The sequence below is a fragment of the Ochlerotatus camptorhynchus genome, unplaced genomic scaffold (assembly GCF_037179485.1).
Source record: "Ochlerotatus camptorhynchus isolate MF236.1 unplaced genomic scaffold, CSIRO-AGI_Acam_v1.1 ptg000146l, whole genome shotgun sequence".
Taxonomy (NCBI): Eukaryota; Metazoa; Arthropoda; class Insecta; order Diptera; family Culicidae; genus Ochlerotatus; species Ochlerotatus camptorhynchus.
In genome coordinates, this window is record NW_027040636.1 from 857353 (window position 1) to 875974 (window position 18622).

The window sequence follows — 18622 nt, forward strand, 5'->3', positions numbered from 1 at the left end:
ACGTGAATCTCAATTGCATTGTATTCGATAAAACTTTTATATTTTCTTGCTTAAAACTATTAAAATTTGCTTAAACACTAAACGTAAGTTAAATATAGATATTCCTACTTAAAATCTACTTAAAATAATAAATATTTGCAGCTTAAAGCGAGTGAAATCTACGCTAAAAAGGAGTGTTTTTTATTCTAACCTTAGTTGCATCGGCAACAAAACCCTTGCAGTCCCTTCTCTCGTCACCCGACAACATCACATATGATGGGACCGCGAGAGTCAAGGCATGCGAAACAGCGCACGGCGATGGCACCCTGAGAGAGCGCATTGAGATGTTTCAATGAAACAGTCGCATATAATTGAATACATACGTCGCATTGAGAGAGCAATGCGATGATACAAAAAAAATTGAAACGCTCGAATTTGTTAAGAGCGTGTAGCTTGTCGCGCGCATCGTTCTGGTCTCTCTTTTGTACAATTATTGTAGCACACCATGGATTTGAGAGTCATGCGACGCTCTGTCTTACAGCTCGTTGTCGCATTTGTGTACGTGTGAGATTTACAGAAGCCTGCTCAGCACAGAAAACAAGATCGACGGAAAACAAATCAAACAATTTCTTACTAAAATTTTCCTATCACTCATATAAATTCGAGATTTTTTTGCATTTTTCTAGCGTTCTGGACAAAACCATACCCTAATTCGAAGTGTTTATGGTTAATTGACAAGGTCATGTGGTATTGGGTCATTGCGAAAATGTGTATGTACCACTTCAATACTGTTACGCAATTGACCACAAACGTTTAGGTAAATTATTAAAGAGCTTTGGGGGTTGTGTGGCTGGTAGCAAGGCAAGCGAACGTTCAATGAAAATTAACTCTTAAACAACAATAGTTTATGGTGGTCCAGAAAAGAACCGTTTTGTCGTGATGGTTGAGTAATGCTGAGCTAATAGGGTGTTCAACACAGATGACGCTGGTGAGCTGTATATTGTTTGGAACGAGGGTGACAAACTTGGCATAGATGGCCCACAGCGATTCACGAAGAGCTACTGAATCCAATCAGTAGCGGTACGGCTTCCTCTTTCTTCGGTGAATGGACGCTCATGTGGGCTGCCTTGATAGCTAGCTGGTTGTAGGCAGCCTTTTTTGTGTACTGGAGAACAATATTTAACGCCTCGCGCTAAAAGCAATGCTGCTGCTGATGATGATGATGACCACCGACCGGATAACACCACACACGGTGATTGAATAAGCACCGTTCGGTGAGACCGGATGGAATTCAATTTTGAAATCTGTGCTAGGGAAAGTTTTTTTTTTTTTTTTTCATTATAGTCACTTTAACACTCTTGGGTCATTCGTGACTTGTCCGGGGGTGAGATTTGAACTCGTGACTTTGGCGTGAGAGGTATGTATGTTAACCACTACGCCGGGGTCGCCCCCCCGCTAGGGAAAGTGTTTTTTGCAGGCAATCGGTGATAATTTTAATCACCATTGTAACAGTTGGACATTTGTGTAATTTTCAATAGTGACTTGTTGAAAATTGATAAAGTGTTCATTTTAGCAGATTCGTAGAAAAAATTTCAATCGTTGTTTCAAATTAAAACCTGACTACTTTTCGTTAAGCGGTCGATTTTAAATTTTTGAAATTGCTCCCCCAATATGTTGGCGAAAGACTTAATGCTACGTCAACATGAATAAATGCGATGCCTTTCGAAAACTGGTACACTTACCCTGCATGCGATAGTCTCAAAACACGGCAGATCAATATTCCTCAGGGATTTCCTTGTTTAGCTTATTTTTCTTCATTCAAGAAAAGCGCTCAAAAGTGACCAATCAAACACATTATGTAAATTAAATGATCCTCCGTACCATATAAAACTTTGTTGCTTCCTGACTTCCTTCAGACACCATAGGGGATTAGTGCAGCATTTACTACGTACAGGGAGCCGTCTACCTTTATAAGCACAACTTTTCTCCGGAACGTCATGCACAGTGGAAGCAATAATTTATGGGTTGCTACAATTTTATTGTTTTTCCTTATCTCGCCTACTTTGCGATTACATCCTACAGGGCACACTTTGAATCTGGAATTCATTGATAGGTGTGTTTTTCTTCTTCTTCTTCTTGAAAACATCAAGTGTTCTTCAGGTTTACGCTTTAATAACTCTTTTGCATGTAGTGAAGCCGATTTGTGCGCTGTTCGCGTTCCGTTGAGGAAATTGATTGTCAATTTATATCGCGAAACAACAACAAAAACATGAAGCATTCCAGTTTGAACTTTGCACAATTTTTTGTCTACAGGCCAGAAGCGGACGATTGGTTTCGTTTAGCTGCAATCTGACGGATGCTGATGCAGGAAAATGTGAAATAATAGAACTGCATCTACTTTCTGAAACTGGTCATGCGGTCTAGCATTGATTACGATCAGTTATCCGGAAAGAGTGAACTGGTCCCGGAGATGGCTCCGATGATGGAAAACAGGTTACAGAATAGAATAACTTGTTAATTGTCAACGGAAAGAAGGCTGGCGACACGATGCGATGATTTTTGCCTGGGAGTTGGTGACTGGTCTCTCGTTACGTGATTGGCTTTTATCGAGATTGCAGAAAATGGACCAAGCAGCTGTTGGTAGGGGTAATGTAAACATCATCAGATGGATTATAATGGTAGCGCAGTGACTTCGTAAGACATCTGCCCAGCCCAGATAAATAAAGATGCATGCGGCTGGGTGATATTTGGCTTGAAGGCTGCCACTGACTGTACTGGTGACACGTTGATTGCTATCTAGGAATGTGGCAACCAAGAATCTATTTCAGGAAGTTTGTTTGCTTGGCACTGAAAATTGCAGTTGTATGTAGTGTATGAATACGTTTGGATACTTTCCTGCAGTTGTAAGTAACACGTTTCATTTTAATCATATAGATAGTCATATATTCTGCATGCTTCTTTTTAAATATGCGACATACATTCAGGCTGCACTGTTTTTTTTTTATTGAAATTTAAGAGTTAACCAGTTTAATTTAAAAAATTCGAAATCGTTAATACTAAAAATCAATTGTCAATTGGATTGGAAGTCTTATTGTGTTTCTAACCAGAACATTAGTTTATCTTAATATAATACGTTGAAGGGTAAAAACCCCTTAAAAATCATTGATGCTTTGGTGCAATTGACCGACATATTGAATGAAGAATTGTTGGAGTGCTCTTACTTTTACAGTAATGACACTCCTTCAGGTTTGAGAGGAAAGCAGATACTCTCGTCAGGTGTTTTTAACATTCTTGAAAGTGATCACCAAATACGAATGGATGAACGGTTTTCTTGCATTGTTCACCCGGAGTGAGGCTATTCAAAGTCATGCCGAATGTACACCACGATTAGAAACTCGCAGACGAGATGGAACAAAAAAAATACCATCTGCTGAACCTGATGTATTAATTAACCCAAGAGCAGTAAAGACCATACAGCCACAGAAGAGAGCAAATAGGAACAACGTAACGAGTCAAGATTCAAGAAACCTTTCCTTCGGCCACTTGAACATATTGTGAAACAGGTATCTAACACATCTATATGGTACAATCGCCTGTTCCCTGAGGCGAGGATTATCTTCAATAGCCGCTGACAGTAAGCGCCCTATCTGCGGGGATGCATTTATGCCTTTCTTCATTCTCAGATCAGAATGATGAACAATAAATTCCACGATTACGGTGGCAGTAAACTAGCAAATTCTTAGACCATATGATCCTCCCGAATGCCACTTAGACCGGATGCAAATTACAATGCACCTCATAGTGCATAAAATTGTACGACACTATTAACATTTTTATGAGTACAAATGAACTACTCCTACTTCTTTACGGCTATTGCGCGGCATTCGAATGATTCGGCATCGCAAGCCCACAGTCAAGCCAGTATAGGCGATATTTTAGCATCTTATCGATCTCACTGAGGCGGCATTACCGGTTGCTTTCTATTTAAACTTAAGTAGGTAATTGTTATTATCCCAAGCCGATCGTTTGCAGATCTTTTAGCGCGTTAGGGTCAGTATGGTCAAAATGCTACCACTCTTCTTAGCAGCGGTGGACATGTAGCATCATCACTCTGTATTTTCCGGTTGTAGCCAATAGCTTAACAGGGATAATTGATCTGAAAAGGGCTCCCACTGACTGTTATTCCGATATTCCACAAAACTGATTGAAACGGTTTTGTCCGCGCAGTGTGTGCGTTGTTGATTCGCTTGGACTAGGAGGGGTACTAGGCCAGACCATGATGTACAGCCAAAGTGGATAATTTCATGGTAGCGCAACAATCTGACGCCGCTGTAGCATTAATCTGCTTCTGCTGCTGTATGGATTCTATCGCAGCAACCGCGAGTGGCAGCTAACTGTTCACGTCTTGCGTTCCGTCTATCCGGCTTAGACCGTGTCAGAGTGAAGACATGTAATAAGCTATCAGAGAATAATCATTACTCAATTATCATAAATCACTCAATTTATTGTTTAATTTTGCCGTGTGCCAGCTGGAAGTAAAATTTCTCTCCTCTGAAGAGTGACTACCTGTATGATACGTCTATTAGGTTTGAGATCTATTTTTGTGCTGTTTCTCACGAAGAGATGTTAAATGTGGAATAGTTACATCGCTCATCCATATTGAAAACCAAATCGATCATTGGATATACTGATAATGTAAAATTTGTATGTATAGAGGTCACATAAACGGTCAAAATAAATTTTATGGACTTTTAAACGATTTTTGCCTTTCTTGTTGTACACAAAGGTGCAGGGTTACTTCTGACATCAGAGAGAAGTGGAACGCTTTCAAGCGCTTTCTACCACCACTGTGTGAGAAATTTAACTTCAAGATATGAAAATTAATGACATTCGCTCACTAATTGCATACTGAGGTATGGAATTCAGCAGGAAATGGTCTGTCTATCGTGATATGGAGTGTCACGCTTCACGCAGTTTCTCCAGCACCTTAGTGTGCTTGATAAATAGCTGAACACACTAGGTATGCGATTAGTTATTACAACTAAGAATCACTTGTAAATAACTACACAAGCTTAATGTTAATTATGTTTGACTAAGATATCGCTTGACTTAGCATAATCAAAATTGTAGCTCCTCATTTGAAAAAAGCCACCAGTATTAACATTTGTCAATAGAGTGAGCACCTCTCTAGACTGGCCAAAATTTGATTGGCTGATTTGTAGAGCAATAATATTTTGGGCTTTTCTTTTGTGTTTTGTGGTAAAATTAAACTAAACTGAACTGAAAAATTGGAGCTGAGGGTTGTGCACTATATTATTTACTCTATCAAAAATTAACACTATTAAAACAGTTTTGTTAACGAAGCTATCGCCGATGTCGTCGTCGTCGTCGTTAACTTTTACAATGGATATTTGGTTTGTAGACGTCATTAACAACTCATTTCATGTGAATTCAGAGCCGCCTTCATATGCAATAAGCACAGCTAGAATACATACACATATCGATTGGACACCTGTGATGCATTCACACTTTCAGAATCAAAAGCTTACACATTTGTCCCTGGCACGTATTTAGTATTAGCATAGTTTGGTTGGTTAAATATGAACATTCATTATAATGTGAAATATTTCACCAATGCCTGTCGTTACTACCAATCCTTCTCAGAGTGGCATCGAGCTCCGGAATTTTATTTGACACCATTGCTACGGAGTTATAATATGTTACAAGGCTATCTTAATGACGTTTTTCTTGTCGATAATTATTATAATAGCCTTGTAATAATGTCATAACTCCGTAGTGCGAACATAGCATTAGATCTGAACTTTACTAATGGATCCTAAACAGAATATCTCAAAACAGACAAAACACGACACTTCGCTAAAGAACATCCTAATGAAATGTGTTTAATCAGGCATGTTTGCAATTCAGAGCTACAACATATTGGGCTACAAAATTGTGAGTTGACAACCTGGAAGGAGTGGAATACCTAGCCCTGGTCCTCACAAGTTCCTACTTCACGCCTCCTTGAGTCATATGATTCAGACTACCAGCTGAAACATGGACACAGCTGGGTGGCTTAACCTGGGCAATGTTGCAAAATAGCAAAGTGAAGAGGTGCGACGCGAACACTGGCGAGGTAACCATAGTACGGTGATAGAGGAAATGCTTCACCAAACCTGAGCGTCTGTTCACCATGGAGGATATCCACAAAGTCACCTGGAGATCACCTGACCAACACACAGAAAACCAAATCGATCACGTTCTAATCGACGGGAAATTCTTCTCCGACATTATCAACGTCCGCACGTACCGCAGTGCGAACATAGATTTTGACCACTACCTAGTTGCAGTATGCATACGCTCAAAACTCTCGATGGTGCATAACACACGTCGAAGTTGAACGCCGCGACCGAACATTGAGCAACTACGGGACGCCGGAGTTGCCCAGGACTACGCGCAGCAGGTGGAAGTTGCACTACCCACGGAAGAGCAGCTTGGCGCAGCTTCTCTTGAAGATGGCTGGAGGGACATCCGTTCAGCCATAGGTAGTACTGCTGCAGCGGCACTAGGTACTGCAATCCCGGACCGAAGAAATGACTGGTTTGACGGTGAATGCAAACTGTTAGTAGATGAGAAGAATGCAGCACGGGCGAGAATGCTGCAACACCGCACGAGATTGAATGTGGAGCGATACAGACATGCGCGGAACAGTCAAAACTCGGTTTTCAGAAGGAAGAAGCGTCAGCAGGAAGACAGAGATCGCGAGGCAATGGAAAATCTGTACCGCGTAAACGACACACGGAATTTCTACGAGAAGCTAAATAGTTCGCGCAAAGGCTACGTGCCGCAAGCCGATATGTGCAAGGACTTGAACGGTAACCTTCTCACGAACGAGTGTGAGGTGATTGAGAGGTGGAAGCAGTACTATGACGAGTACCTCAACGGTGAAGCAGCAGAAAACAAACGTGGCACGGCAAAAGACCTTGGAGCATGCGCAGAAGACGACAGGCTACCGGCCCCTGATCTTCAAGAAGTTGAGAAGGAGATCGGTTGGCTGAAGAACAACAAAGCAACTGGTGTAGATCAACTACCAAGTGAGCTATTAAAATACGGTGGTGAAGCACTGGCTAGAGCGCTGCACTGGGTAATTGCCAAGATTTGGAAGGAGGAGATATTACCGGAGGAGTGGATGCAAGGTGTCGTATGCCCAATCTACAAAAAGGACGACAAGTTGGATTGCTGCAACTACCACGCGATCACACTGCTGAGCGCCGCCTACAAGGTACTCTCCCAAATTCTATGCCGCCACCTGTCACCATTTGCAAGAGAATTCGTGGGGCAATACCAGGCGGGATTCACGGGTGCCCGCGCTACCACGGACCAAATTTTCGCGATTCGGCAGGTTCTGCAGAAATGCCGCGAATACAACGTGCCCACACATTATTTGTTCGTCGATTTCAAATCCGCATACGACACAATCGATCGAGATCAGCTATGGCAGATTATGCACGAGTATGGATTTCCGGATAAACTGACGCAATTGGTCAAGGCGACGATGGATCGAGTGATTTGCGTTGTTCGAGTATCGGGGACACTCTCGAGTCGCTTTGAATCTCGAAGGGGGTTACGGCAAGGGGATGGAATTTCGTGTCTGCTGTTCAACGTAGCGTTAGAAGGTGTGATCAGAACAGCTGGGATAGACACGAGTGGCACGATATTAAGGAAGTCCATCCAGCTCCTTGGCTTCGCCAACGACATTGACATTATGGCACAGAACTTTGAGATGATAGCGGAAACGTACATCAGACTGAAGGCTGAAGCTAGACGAATTGGACTTGCCATCAACGCATCAAAGACAAAATACATGAAAGGAAGAGGTTCTAGGGAAGACAATGTTAGCCTCCCACCCCGAGTTCAGATTGACGGTGACGAAATCGAGGTGGTCGATGACCGCCGAAAATGATACCAGCAGAGAAATTCAAAGACACATTATGGCAGGGAATCTTGCCTACTTTGGACTCCCGAGGACGCTCCGGTCGAATAAAATTCGCCGCCGCACGAAGTTGACTGTCTACAAGACGCTGATTAGACCGGTGGTCCTCTACGGCCACGAGACCTGGACTATGCTCGCGGAGGACCAACGCGCCCTTGGTGTTTTCGAACGGAAGGTGTTGCGTACCATCTACGGTGGCGTGCAGATGGATGACGGAACGTGGAAGAGACAAATGAACCACGAATTGCACCAGCTGCTGGGAGAACCATCCATCGTCCACATTGCAAAAATTGGGCGACTACGGTGAGCTGGGCACGTCGTAAGAATGCCGCACGACGCCCCAGTGAAAATGGTTCTAGAAAGCGACCCAACAAGAACAAGAAGAAGAGGCGCGCAGCGGGCAAGGTGGATCACGGATATTCAATTTTACTTACTAGAAGTTTATCCGTAAATCCATAGTAATTTAAATATAATCTGTAGACCTGACATAACTGCAAAATAAATACATCTCTATAAAAAAATATATAAACATCTCTGATCACGCCTAGTAAAGCCGGGAAGTAAAACCGTTGGTTCCCGGTTCATGAGTTGATGTGTCGATAGGTAGGGTCCAGGTATGGGAGCTCTCTCCCTGGCGTCGGTAGCATTGGTACTCAGCATGGAAAACAAGATCGACGGAAAACAAGATCGACAGAAAACAATTAAAGGAAAAAAATTGACTCAATTGATTTATAATTTTGCAAACAAAATTAATTAAAGTATATGTATTTAAGGAAGAAAAAAACATGAAACATGATAATCAAGGATTTGGCTGGCTTTCGGTGCGTTTTGTACAATCTTAATCGACTACAAAATAAGTATGTTTGGCATATTAAAACACTATAATTTGTAGTTTCGGTGCAGAGAATAATAACCAGAAGTACGGTAGTGTTGAAGATTTTTTTTAAATAAGCCTTAAAATGTGGCAAACCGGCGCATTTAACACAGCATCAATCTGTTAAGTGACGGTGCGATGTTTTGTTTACGCCTAACTGGCAGCACTCTTGCCTGCACAAAAGGATGCACAGAATATACGGAAGGGTCAGTTGACTCGGAAGCTTAAAGCAGACAAGTTGTCTTTTATTATATACGGTACGTTAGTATTTCCCACAATTTTCCTTCAAATCCAAGTGTAGTTAATCCGTGTCCACCAACATAGAACAAAAATATTTTTGTTGATTTGAAATGATGTTTTCTTCAATTTGTTTATGTTAATATAGTAGTTTATGAATTGTTCGCTCTATGTGTTTCGAAATATTGTTTTTTTTTTTGACGTAGGACTACGTCTGTGATTTCTATATGGGGGTACACTTTGTTAAAACTGAAAATGGAACATGTAACAAATTAAGAAAGATTTTGAACGTTAATAACTCAGCTGCCCCTGGTTCAATTTAAATAATTTTATCACCAATCGATCAGAAATATGGCTACGTATCGATAACAATGCTTTCGAATGTTGATTTTCAACAAGAAACTATTGAAAAATTGATAAATGACCAGCATTGTCCAATAGCGTTGAATTAACTAACAAATCCACCAATTACCTACATGCATATGCTGCTTCCCCAGCACAGTCGTCAGAGAGTAGTAAGTAGACGAAACAAGTCGAAGTGGCATTCGCCTTCGATCCTCGGGAGCGTGCGAATAGGGAGGATGGAATTGCGTAATATGTTGCACACTCGCCGTGTACACAAAAGGAAAAGAGCCAGTGTCGCTACTTGATAGCAAACTACTCATAATGGGAGGAGTCTTTGTAGCAGTATTTAGATCTGCAATGGCTGGTCGAGGAAGAGCTACCAGTGGCATCTGGTACCATTTTGTGAAGCAGGATGATGGTAAAGGAAAATGCCGTTATTGCCATACTGCAATAGCAATGTCTTCCGGTTGCAGTGCTAATTTAAAACGGCATTTGAGAAGCAAACACCCTTCGATTCCTATGGAGAGGAGCAGCACCAGTAACCAAGACGATGTTTCCGAGACAATATCCGAACAGAGCCCCTCATCGAATATTTCTCGAGAGAACAACGCGCAAATTGCATCAAGTGAGGGTGGAAATGCTGCTACATGTGTTGCTTCCATGCCTCCGGTTGAACCAGTTTCTCAGAAGTTGCTCACTAACTATTTGGAAGTTATTAAACCTCTTCCAATGAACAAACAACGAAGCATCGATATTCAAGTGCTGAAAATGATTTGCAAGGAGTACCATCCACTTTCTTTGGTCGAAGATTCCGAGTTTAGGAAGCTTGTGCATATGTTGTGTTTCTCGTACACTCTTCCAAGTAGGAAAACTTTAACCAATAGCCTGCTGCCAACAATGTTTGAAGATTTGCTCTCTAAAATTAAGTTGAATTTGCATGATACGTCTGCTGTGAGTATTACCTGTGACGGATGGACAAGTTGCAATAACCAAAGCTTTTACGCCATCACTGCACATTTTTTGATAAGAATAACCAAATGACATCTTATTTGCTTGAGTGCTCCGAGTTTGAAGAAAGGCATACGGGTGAGAACATCGCAAATTGGATTAGAAAAGTTTTGGTTTCGTTTGGTATTGATTCAAAAATTACTGCAATTGTTACTGACAATGCAGCTAACATGAACATAGATCACTTGCCTTGCTTTGCTCATACACTTAATCTGCTAGTTCAAGGTGCAATTTCAACTTCTATTTACCCCACGGTTGAAAAGGTTAAACATATTGTCCAGTATTTTAAAAAAAGTTCTCATGCTTTGGTTAAATTGCAGGAAATGCAGACCAAGCTTGATGAAAAACCATTAAAATTGAAACAGGATGTAATCACTCGCTGGAACTCTACCTACGAAATGTTGGATCGGATTTTGACTAGCAAAAATTCTGTAATTTCGACGCTGGCATTGTTGAATACTAAACTGGCTTTAGGTACTGACGATTGGCGCATAGTTGAGTACTCTGTTGGTATGCTAAAAGTATTCTATGATGTTACAGTTGAAATTTCTGCTAAATGGAACGTATCACTGTCCAAAAGTGTGGTACTGACTAAAATTATGAAGCAACGCGTTCAAAAATATTTGTTAGGTAATGACGTCCCACTGAAAATAAAGAAGCTTGGAAACGATCTGATGGACAAAATAAACAAGCTATTAGGATCCAGAGTCTCAAATGAATTAGTGTCTCAATCAGTAATTCTAGATCCGCGGTTCAAGAAGCAAGGTTTTGACTCAGATAGCCAGTATGAGGTGGTATATGAGTCTCTGCTACGAAAACTACAAAATTAAATGGAGGATCAGCCGTCTGAAGAAATAAAACTGGATCAACTGGAGATGTTGAAATCAACGCCAAAATCATCACTCTGGGAAGACTTTGACGATTCCGTGTGCAAGTTGCAGAATGAGCAAGACCCCGTTGCTGTTTGTAGTATCGAGCTGGACAAATACTTGGCAGAACCTCTTCTCTCAAGAATCAATGATCCTTTAGCATGGTGGGCAGAACGGAAATCGATCTACCTAAGGCTTTATACTGTAATGCAAGAAATTCTTTGCATCCCCGCTACCTCTGTACCATGCGAACGCATTTTTTCTAAAACAGGATAGATATGCAATGAAAGAAGGAGCAGACTGAAGGCCACGAACGTTTCGAAAATTATTTTCCTTAATCATAACCTTTAAGAAAATCGCGGTATTATATAACTGTAAAAACGATCACCGAATATAAATCATTGAATACAAACCAAAGACTCAAATATGATTTCAAAAATATAGGATGTTTTATTTAGAAGAAAAAGTTGCTTGGAAATTATTAAATTGGTTGAAATTTATTTTTGCCATTTCTATTTTTTTTTTCAAACAAACAACTAACGAAAAAAATCTGTAAGAGCGAAGAACGGTTCCAAAGAACTAGTTCTTTATGCGGAAAGGTTCTACAAGGAACGGTTCAGTGAACTGAACTGTTTTGCCCATCTCTATTTTATACCACTTGGTTGCACATCATTCTGCTTTAACCTGAAAAGATATAAAAGAGCGCTGCTGTATGGCATAAGCTCATTTTCGCTTCGGACGATTTCGGCGTGGTGAACAGCAGCAGCAGTAGGAAAGTGGTGGCTAGTCCACTCCTTCACACTTAACAAGCAACAATTGACTGGTCGTGGCAAAGGAGAAAAAGGTCTGGTAAAGGAGGCGTCAAGCGTCATCGCAAAGTTCTTCGAGATAACCGCCATCGGTCGTCTGGCTCGCCGTGGTGGTGTCAAACGTATCTCCGGTCTGATCTACAAGGTGTGCTGAAGGTGTTCCTGGAAAATGAGGTTCGTGATGCTGTCACCTACACTAAACACGCCAAGCGTAAGTGGCCATGGATGTCCTCTTCAATAAAACGGCCATCAAGCTTACATCAGTAAAGAGTTGGAATACGACCACACAATGCTCTCCAGAGTTGTAATCTTGTAACCAAACTTGGAAGCAGGGATGCAAGTGATTTTGATTGATTCTCTTAATCAACTTTCCCTTTGAAAAAAAATACTACAAATTTGGTACGCCTACAATTCAAAAACGGAAAGAGTTGAGGTAATAGATAATTGATCAATTAAAAGAACTAAATGCTCTTCACTCTCGATTGTTCCAATTTTGACATGTCGTTTCTTTATAAATCAACCCTCTTTAGTTTGAAGCAGAGGTATACTGTAGTTGTAAAACCCCTCACATACATGTTGAATTCAATATTCTTCGACAGTATTCTATTCTGACTTTTTTAACCTACGGATTTTGAAAAAATTAACAAGTTTCTAAGATAAGTATTCCATTTTATTGCTAGATTTAAGTGAAGCCTCCTGACCCTCCTGGTTTGAAGTAAGCGCTCGAGTTTTGCTTTGAATACGGTATAAATATACTTTTTGAACCCAAAGTTCTTCTATGTTGAAGACTGTTGAAATACTGTTCTGAGCTTCGCTCTCTCCACATCTCGATGGTCTCTTCGTTGCCGATATCAAGAGAACGAGATGAGCAAAAGTTAACATAATTTTGCTTCTTTTTAACTAGATACTAGAATTTCATTTTAGCCACTCAAGGGAAACATTTGTTCAAACAACTTATGTTACACTGGGTGATATGCATCAGCTCATAACTTCAGTTTATTGTGAGTTGACTTCACAGTCAACCAGATGACAACAATACTGTATGTTCAATGAGGAGCATTATCCTCTTCCCAGAATTGTCAAAGTAGGAAATCAAACAATCTCGTTTAACCACTAGAGACGACGAACCCGTTTTTTCTAGTTTGTGCACACAAGTACCCACGTAATCGTCTCCGAACCGATGCAAATAAAAAAGCAGTTATAATGGCTATTTCTCTAGCGTCTCTTGTTATTAATTTTACTTAATCAAATCACAACTTTTTCTTCCATCCTTAGCCACGATGATGTTGAATTGACTGCAACAAGTTTTGAAAAACAAGTTCCGTCAGTGCATTTTTCTACAATTCACATTGGCCACACCACCGTCGCATCATGCCCATACTGGTAATAGATAACGCAGACCCCTTTCCAATTCTGCCGAACCACTTGCTTTGCGATGGATTGAAGATATGGCATCTCGAAGTCATCTCAGCTAACAAGTTCAGCAGTCTGCATCGCATCTTATGGGTTTTTACTCATCTCCGATGATAAAAACCTGATATTGGAGGACAAGTTCAATGTTTTCATAATGCGTACAGTCGATTATTTTATTTTATTGGTAAGATTCAGTTGTGATGTGGCAAGATGGTAGACGGTTGGAATGATCCGTAGATTTGATTTCGGGATTCAAACCACTCTTAGGAAACCGACATTCAACTGCACAATCATCTCCTAATAAATAAATAACTTTTAACATTTACAATCACCGCAGTATTATGGACCACCCACAATGATGGGTCACTTCCATTTGACTAACACGGTGAACCTACTGACCCATAATACGTACTAGTTGATCCACAATACTGTGAAACATTTTTTGTTCTTCTTTATCGTCACAAGTGATGAGCGTAGTTATATGCATAAGAATATCCATACATCAGCTCTATTTTTCTCAAACATTCGATCTAAAAGTACACTATGACGCTGACACCTCACTGGAGAAGTTAAACTACCCATGGCTCCAAGAAGGCATCGATTTTCAATCTATGGCCGTTCCATCCCTTTGGGCAAATTTGTGTTGGTACATGCAGACGAAAAAAGACATGCTGTGGATCGGACTACGTCCAACAGGATCGGTCCTACAGAAACTCACATCAGATTCTCGAATGAAAAATGGCTATCATTCGGTTTTATTCTAGGCCATTTTGCTGTTATACTTCCAGGCATCGTTATAGTTTCCATCCTCCACTGTGGGCGCTCCGGAAAGATGTCCCAGTGCGTACCAAGGAAATTTATCACGGACACTTATGTTGCAACTCATTTTGAAACTACCTTCAGTGCCTACATACCTGCTGATGTAAACCCGTAACGTGCTGTCCACTCTCTTGAATATATGAGATTACCAGCAGCATTTGACTATTTGCTTGCATGTTCTATCAATTCGCTCCATGGTGCATCGTGAGTCGGGGCACTTTATTTTCACTAACCGTTGGACGTTTTCTAGGCCAGTCAAGCGGATGCTTCATGAATGTACCGCTATGCCAAAGTGTCTCAAAACAACTATGATATTAATTTTCCTATTCCTTAAGTGATTATTCATTTCATTAAGAGTAGGTGTATTTTATCATATCGAAACATTCTCTGGAATGGAAAATGTGTATCACAGCTGTAAGTGTGCAAATTGGATTGAACGATTTTATTTTTTGCATTGCCGATTCATTGCAGAATGACCGATGGCTCGTAACTAACTGTCTAAGTTTGTTGTACTCATCAGAAAAAGGAATGCTCCTAGCCATGCACTGCGGAACGGCTGACCGAAAGGACATTAAAAAGGGTACTAAAATTGATTTATTGTTCCGTAGCTACTGGCCACTCATTTTACGACTGTGACAGATCTGTCCTTCAATTACTTCGGCTTTTGTGTCACCGGCCTGTCAACAAATGTGGTTCCTATACAACTAAGCTTTATCCTGTCGTTATTTCTCCCATCCCGTTGGCATCATTTAGAGGTCGAAGCAAATGTCCAATCTTCCATTGGTCATTTTGAATAATTCAAAAACGGTACATTGCTTAAGTAAACTTGCATTTTATTTCAATTGAATGCAGGAGGCTAACGAAAAACTGTAGTAACATTTAAAGTGGGACAAAAATACTGTTGCTTACCGTTAACACAAATAAATGATGTGTTGAGCTGATCCATGCTGAAATCCAAAAAAAAAGTGCGTCAAACATTTATGCCGTTGAATTTGAATACAGAATTGTATGAGTTCAGAAATTGTATCGACAATATTGGGAGTGTTTGAGCTTAGAACTTAGCTGATTGGACTGTATTGCCGGGAGTGGTTATGAAAGCACCAGCCGTGCAGGAATTAATTTATAATTGCATCTACCATTAATTCCGATGCCCCTCGTATGAATTGGATTACGAAAGAAAAAAAAAATCAGCAACTTAACAGTCCTTACTCTTCATGTAGATCAGCCTGAACTTGTTTCACACTAACAGGCATGGAAATGGCTGTGCACAGTTAATTATGATTTTTTATTATCACGTAAAATCTCCCCTCGTTTAGTTTTAAGCTGTAGTTGCGGCATATACAACGACATTGTTTACAAACTTGTATGCAACATTGATGATATATGTGGTATTGTGCTTAAATTAACATTTAATACAAATCTGCTGGATTTGATTGATAGTAACGAACGACAATTCGATCATAAGTGGTATGTTGTTTTAGAGGGTGCTTGGTGACTAGGGTGTTTCATTTTGAAAAAAAGTGATGAATTTTTGATAGGCCACCCTCCAGTTCGATTCATAGCCCCAAAATATGAACCTGTGCAAAAAATGGTAAAGATTGATGAAGGTTTAGAGGTCGCGCCAATGATTTGGATTTTGTATGGAGATTTTGGTGAATTAGTATGGGAAATTATTGATTTTCGTTTACATTGCTCTAACTTTGGTTGTAGTTGTCCAAACGTTGAAAAAAAAAAATATGTGGTTGTCATGACAATGATCAACAAGCCTGTTGTTGTTGCGATGAAATTGGCGTTGTTGCCTTGTACATATTCATCTGTCAATTTACCCTATTTTGCCATTTTTTCACATTTTTATAATTCTTGATACGCTGCAAAACTGAGCGTAGCAACTGTAGGCTTTTTGTTTATTGCCATAGCAATAACATACTAAATTTTTTCGACATTTGGACAAGTAGAAGCAAAGTTATAGCGATATAAGCGATTTTTTAAATTCTTCCATAGTAATTCCCATACAAATTTCAAATCATTGGCGCGACCTCTAAACCTTCATCAATCTTTACCAATTTTTGCACAGGTTCATATTTTGGGGCTATGAATCGAACTGGAGGGTGGCCCATCAGAAATTCATCACTTTTTTCAGAATGAAGCACCCTATTGGTGACCTAGCAGTTATAATTTTTACTTATTGAGCATTAAAAAAAAAATTCGGTCCGAAGAATTGCTGTTCACGGTACAATCAGATGTTGGATAAAAATCATGATTGATTCTTTCGATGAAGATCATGACGAAATGACTTCTTTGCTGTCGTTTCCCTGCTAATGTTAAATTTCATGTGACTTTCGTCGTCGTTCAAACCAATGAACGGTTACATCATTACAATCGGAAACTTGATTATAAGTGTGGGCCTTGTGGTGGCAATGTTTGCTAACTTAGCAGAAGATCATGCGATCAATCCCAGAGTAAAGAGTTGCTAGTACAGTACAATCAAACAAGCACCTCTCTTACCACACAGACAAAAAAATATCTTATTTTTAACTATCGCGTAAAACCTCCCTTCGTTCAATTTTGAGCTATAATTGGCATAAACAGCGAAATCGTTTACAAGCTTGCATACAATATTGCTAATTTATGCGATATTGCGCTTAAATTTACCCGAAATATGACGTAAATTTTTGCCAAATCTAGCATTAATTTTATGTGCGCTATATCTCGCAGAAATTTACATGAATTTTTCGAACGGTGCATGGTGGACCTGATTGCTATCTTCTTCACTAGCTTAAATTCCCTTCCGATGATAGATGTTATAATGCATGCGTTCTCGGTTACTACTGGCAACGTCTGTCATACTAACAATCCCTCCTTTCTCCGATGATATTGAACACTTGGTCAGCACTACTTCTGATCTTGAAAATTCTGATTAACCAGAACTCGCACAAAGATAATTCATTGCCAATCTCAAGCGTTCATGTGGTCAAATTTTTCTGTATCTATTCAATCGTGGAGTAGCATGTATGAATTGTAGGGTCATCAATCCTCATGCTCATGTTCATGCTCTGATTGAGAAAATTGTTTTTGTAACATTAAATCTATTAAATGCACCCTAAACCATGGAAAAATGCTCAATTGCCGCCTAACTACTCAGATTTACTGTCCTGTTCGTGTTTTGTTTAGTTAGAGGTGCAGAGCGAGGAACAAGCGTTTAGAATAAGCTTCTAAAAGAAGATTCTACAGAGAAAAAAAAACTTCTAAAACAAGCATCTAAAGAAGATTCTAAATGAAGCGGTGAGGTGGGGCATAATGATCATCCTGTATTTAGTCTTAAATTTATAATTGTTCAACAACAATTAATTGATAGTAGGCTCAATATCAATATTGAAACTACGACAAATTAATTTGTTTAGAGCAATTAGAATTGGAATTAGAATTGGAATAGAATAGAATTGGGCCTCCCTTAGCTCAGTCGGTAAAGGCGCAGCTACAAAGCAAGACCATTCTGGAGGTGGCTGGGTTCAATTCCCGGTCCGGTCTAGGAATTTTTCGGATTGGAAAATTTCTCGACTTCCCTGGGCATAGAAGTATGATTGGACTTGCCACACAATTAAACCAATGCAAAAATTGTACAGACATCGACTGACTGTACATATCAATGGTTGCTGCTCCGTTATTGATCAGAATCAGTGAAATTGAACATTGAATCAACTGAATGGGCTGGGAGTAACCATCCATTCTCAATGTACAAGTTTCAGTGGTTCCATATTTAAAGCTCAATAATGGCGCTAGCCACGTCCTTGCAAACAGGTAGGGAAGTAGGGAAGGAATATTATTAGAATGGCCTTTGTTGTTTTTGGGACCGTGTTTACCTCTGCTAATCTAATCGGTCAAGTGTCAAGCCCACATTCTTGAAAATCTGGCTCATCGTACAAACAATAGATCAAGCGTTAGCAAGGTTATCCCGGATCTCAATAGAGAATGTGAGAGCAGCATACAGAGCACAATTGCAGCAGTGATTCCGAAACAAAACTTAAGCTACAACGCACTGGGCCCGGAACTAATAAAATTCGATAACCGGTTCACAACTTCACAATACCACATTCAAAAAACTCACTCGAGAACGAAACACAAAAACTAATTTAATCAAATTGTCACACGCGAAAACATGCGACCGCTCGTCTCGGCTGCCCTGACAGCTCTCCATGTATCAAACAATTAGAAATTTAAGACTAAAGTCTAGGGGATCGTAAAAACCTTTAACACCGACGCAGGCAACGCAACGGCT

General features: G+C 40.1%; 1 protein-coding gene across 1 annotated transcript in view; it reads right to left on the reverse strand.

Moving 5' to 3' along the window:
• The window catches only part of sha (shavenoid), a 155267-nt gene extending 139974 nt beyond the window's left edge, over positions 1–15293 (reverse strand). The window contains exon 1 of the mRNA XM_065221645.1: positions 15256–15293. The gene's annotated coding sequence lies outside the window, so the exon portion shown is untranslated. The remainder of the gene's footprint in view (positions 1–15255) is intronic.
• Between the last annotated feature and the right edge of the window lie 3329 nt (positions 15294–18622).